The following is a 5,004-nucleotide window of genomic DNA, read 5'->3' on the forward strand; positions in this document are numbered from 1 at the left end:
TTTGAGTGCTCCCGCTTAGTCTCGGTCTCGCAAACCTAAACAGAGGTTGGACCGTGGATGGGCTGGCCGAGACCAACGCCGCGCGTGCAGAAAAACGTGTTTGACTGTTTGTGTGTACGTTTTGCACTTTTGTAGTATTTGAGTCGGTACTGTGCATATTAAACCTAATTTTGGGGGGGTTAAATAACCGCAACGACTATTTATAATATTGTGCATGATTTATAATATTGTGCATGACTGACAGTAAGTCAGTGTTTTGCTCAAGATCAAATCCACAGGCACATGAGTCATGACACGAGTTTGAAAGCAACCCCGGAATAACCGAATGGGGGTTCGACCATCCCTTTACACCTACTGCCCCTGGCCGATCAGTATTGGTGATTTGGGTCCACTAGAACGTCCATGTGTTGTCAAGACTCGGCGAATCCCCTTAATTGAAGTTCGATCTATTTCCAGTCACTGAACTTGGGCCGTGGGCACACCGACTGACACAACTGCCGAACCGCCGTGCACACACACACCACACACACACACACACACACACACACAATGTGACACACACTGACATACCGACAGAGAGAGGGAGACGGGTTGAGGGGAGGGGCTGGTGCTATGACACTACTGGGGCTGATCACATCCTTTTAAGGGGGGGGGGGGGGGGGGGGTCCAAGTTTTTTTTAGGGACAATTCGACGACGTCGGCGAAGCGATTAGTTGAGGGCGTGAAGCGTTCGAACCTCCTAGGGTCTGGGGGCATACCCCCCCCCCCCCCCCCGGTTAATGTTGATAAAAACGAGGAAAATGGAGCAATCTGAGCCAAGAAACGTCCCCAAATACACCTTCCAAAAAGGTAAATTAAGAAGACAAATTTGGATCTAAACAAGGCCAGTTGACCTAGCCAACAAATTGCCAAAGCACTTTCCAAAACCGTCACTTGGAAGGCAAGGCCGGCTCCAAGGGGGGTTCGGGGGCATGCCCCCCCCCCCCCCCCGGAATATGTTGATAAAATCAAGGAAAATGGAGCAATCTGGTGCAATCTGAACCATCAGTTTTTCTTTATTTTAATTTTATTTTTCTCTTTCATTTTTTTGTCTCTTGTTATTTTTTTTAATTATTTTAGACTAGGGGGGGGGGAGAGTCCGAAAACCCCGGACCCCCCCCCCCCCCCCCTGGATCCGCCCCATGCACTAGGTCGAGTCAGGTTTGACAGACACAGTCCATAGATCTATACAGACGTCTTTTATATCTATGCACAGTCACACTCATGCAGGTTCAAAGACAAAACAGAGTCAGCAAAGGCACATGCTATATATATAAGCACACAGTCAAGATTTATCGGCGTACAAGAAAATTGATTTTACAAAACTCAAACAAACAAACGAATTCAGAAGAAAATGCTGTCCTCAGAACCACCAAAAGGGAGTGTCTCGGTTTCAGCGGCTTTTAGTCTCTCAGACTGGCGACACGGCTCTGATCCATGACGTGGAGAACACAGGGCGTTTGCACGCTGCCTCTGTTTCCTGGCTCGAGACCTACACAAGTTCAATCTCCGTTTTACGTCACGTTTTTCTGTGAGTCCCGGTGACGTAGGTGCCCTTGATGACGTCACTGATGACAAAGGAAGGGAAGCTGTGGTGGGCACTGGAGTTGCTGGAACAATCTGTTCAACTCTAGTCGTAGACACTGAAAAATGAAATAAGTATGTGTCCATACTTGAAGTGTTGTGCTAAGCTTACGGGGATGGGGCGAGGGGGAAGGTCCGGCGGCTGGATTCCGGAAGCGCCCCCCCCCCCCCCCCCCTACAATGTAATTGTTCTTTTTCAGTTTCTCAAGGGCAAAACTAAAAACCCATTCGGCAAATGCTACATTGCAACACCATCAGGGGGGGGGGGGGGGGGGCAAGGCCCCCAAGACCAGTGCTGGCCAGTCCTTGTACCACTGCCTAATTGTGGAAGTCCTTCCCGCTCAACCACTAGGTCCAGCCCTGAGTAACAGACACGCAGGCCTACTGACAAGCATTCATAAACACTCCAGAAGAGCGGGAATAGTATGTGTGTCCACTCAGAGCATACCAGTGCGGCAGCCATCTACGAAACTGCTGATGGGATTCATTTCAGTTAGAGAAAACTGGTATCTGAAGCTGACTGCCTCAGAAGGTATTGCATACTGTTAGGCTTTCCAGTGGTATGACAAACACAACAAAGTAAAATAGAATAAATAAAAGGGGAAAATGAACGTAACCTAGCAAATGATGAGCCTACCATTTGCAGGATGAGGGCTCTCCATAACATCATGTAAGATCAATCGTTCCCCAAACATAATTTCTGCTCCGCGACGACGATTATCGACGTAATGGTTTGGTGAAGTGCTGTTTCCTAAACTTCCATCACGTTCAGTGTGTAGAGGACTGGACATCACAAGACCACCATCTGCTGAAGAAAAGATCCTGTTTGAACGTTAAAAAAACTGAAGGCCGTGCTTATCAGCTGGAACTTAGCCCATACCGTTACATTTGGCAGAGAGATAACAAGTCGCGTAAGGCGAAATTACTACATTTAGTCAAGCTGTGGAACACACAGAATGAAACTGAACGTAGTCCGCCGCTAGTGCAAAAGGCAGTGAAAGTGACGAGCCTGTTTGGCGCGGTAGCGGTTGCGCTGTGCTTCATAGCACGCTTTACTGTACCTCTCTTCGTTTTAACTTTCTGGGCGTGTTTTTAATTCAAACATATCATATCTATATGCTTTTGGAATCAGGAACCGACAAGGAATAAGATGAAATAGTTTTTAAAACGATTTCTGAAAATTAATTTTAATCATAATTTGTATATTTTTAATTTTCAGAGCTTCTTTTTAATCTAAATATAACATACTTATATGTTTTTGGAATCAGAAAATGATGAAGAATAAGATTAACGTAAATTTGGATCGTTTTTAAAAACATTTTTAATGACCAGTCATTAATTAATTTTTAAGCCACCAAACTGAAATGCAATACCAAAGTCCGGCCTTCGTCGAAGATTGCTTGGCCAAAATTTCAATCAATTTGATTGAAAAATGAGGGTGTGACAGTGCCGCCTCAACTTTTACAAAAAGCCGGATATGACGTCATCAAAGACATTTATCGAAAAAAAGAAAAAAAGTCCGGGGATATCATTCCCTGGAACTCTCATGTCAAATTTCATAAAGATCGGTCCAGTAGTTTAGTCTGAATCGCTCTACACACACACACAGACAGACAGACAGACAGACAGACAGACAGACAGACAGACAGACAGACACACACACACACACACACACACACACACACACCACGACCCTCGTCTCGATTCCCCCTCTACGTTAAAACATTTAGTCAAAACTTGACTAAATGTAAAAAGCAAGGCAAGACAAGACAACGTCTTTATTATCGAGGGTAAAATTCTTGCAAGAATACATGTTAATACGCTTTTTCACATCCAGCCCTCATACTGCCATAGGGTCAACTGTAACAGAACAAATAATTATGAGAGCAAACTTTACAATTCATAACTGTATGTACAGATATTTAAAACAAGTCGCGCAAGGCGAAATTACAACATTTAGTCAGGCTATCGAACTAACAGAATGAAACTTAACTCACTGCATTGCTTGGCCAAAAGATTGCTTGGCCAAAATTTCAATCAATTTGATTGAAAAATGAGGGTGTGACAGTGCCGCCTCAACTTTTACAAAAAGCCGGATATGACGTCATCAAAGACATTCGAAAAAAAGAAAAAAACGTCCGGGGATATCATTCCCAGGAACTCTCATGTCAAATTTCATAAAGATCGGTCCAGTAGTTTACTCTCAATCGCTCTACACACACACACGCACACACACACACACACATACACCACGACCCTCGTCTCGATTCCCCCCTCTATGTTAAAACATTTAGTCATAACTTGACTAAATGTAAAAAGGCGAAGACTAGATCTACTTCACAGGAACACAACATTTTGATTAAATGGTCAGTACGTGAGAGAGAGAGAGAGAGAGAGAGAGAGAGAGAGAGAGAGAGAGAGAGAGAGAGACAGAGACAGAGACAGAGACAGAGACAGAGAGAGATGATGATCATGATTAGCTTAGTGATGATGACTGATGATTCATGAATCTTATCAGTGATGGTGATGATGGAATTTTATTTTAAAAGGCACTGATGGAGATTTAAGGCTACGCCTTCTCCGTCGAGTCTTCCAACCTGTCCGGCCTTACATTCCATAAACAATTAAGTACAATTAATTAACAGACACTGAAAGAGGCAAACAAACAAAACAAACAACTAGAAAGTTAAAAAGCATCCAGCATCAGTGTAAGCAAAACCTACAAAATGATGCCAGAGAGAGAGAGAGTTTCACGATCTTACAGCGGCTAAACCGGCGTGAAGTCAGGGATAAGGTTAGTGATGATTCTTCAGGGACTTCTGCATCCGGTGATCTGCAAAGCTCTCTGTGACAAGAAGGTGTGCCAGGAACAATGTGGCATGGCGATTCTCCGTAGGACGGGAAAAAGCTGGCCATTTTCTTACAATTTTTTCGATTTTTCTTTGCGCTTTCAAAGTACAGGCGCCCGGAAATACAAGAACCTGCTTCCTCCAAGTTGTCGTCTGCTGAAGTTACTGGGAATAATGATGTCCAATCACGTGCAGCTTTACAGCTGATTTCATCAACAAAAAAGATGGCGGCGCCGTTATCGGGACATGTGTTAGTGAAAGTTAAGTGTTTCTTTGGTCGAATGCAGGCTTTGGTTACGTTTGTTTGTCTCGGTTTCACGTTATATTTAACGATTGCCATAGTTTTGTTGACATTTTCTCACAGTCATAAACAGCAACTTACATTTTACTCACGGTAATCACGGTGGGCGTTATGAGTCAACACAACAGTTCACTCAAAATCACTGATATATAAATACAACTTTTTCAAGTGCAAAGAAGAAAAATGAGAATGATGAATTGACGTCTGCCCGACATGTAACATTTGCCGCCG

At 43.9% G+C, this 5,004-nt stretch overlaps 1 long non-coding RNA gene across 2 annotated transcripts; it reads right to left on the reverse strand.

Annotated features, from left to right (window-relative positions):
- Nucleotides 1-1,311: 1,311 nt before the first annotated feature.
- LOC138952921 (uncharacterized) lies at nt 1,312-4,626 on the reverse strand. 2 transcript variants are annotated; one of them, XR_011451458.1, is made up of 3 exons: nt 4,386-4,626; nt 2,261-2,431; nt 1,312-1,682 (listed from the first exon to the last, which is right to left on the reverse strand). It is a non-coding gene; the product is annotated as an uncharacterized lncRNA (long non-coding RNA). The 2 variants fall into 2 exon arrangements; XR_011451457.1 differs by having other exon boundaries at nt 2,261-2,428; nt 4,386-4,625.
- Between the last annotated feature and the right edge of the window lie 378 nt (nt 4,627-5,004).

The sequence above is a fragment of the Littorina saxatilis genome, linkage group LG17 (genome assembly GCF_037325665.1).
Source record: "Littorina saxatilis isolate snail1 linkage group LG17, US_GU_Lsax_2.0, whole genome shotgun sequence".
Classification (NCBI taxonomy): domain Eukaryota; kingdom Metazoa; phylum Mollusca; class Gastropoda; order Littorinimorpha; family Littorinidae; genus Littorina; species Littorina saxatilis.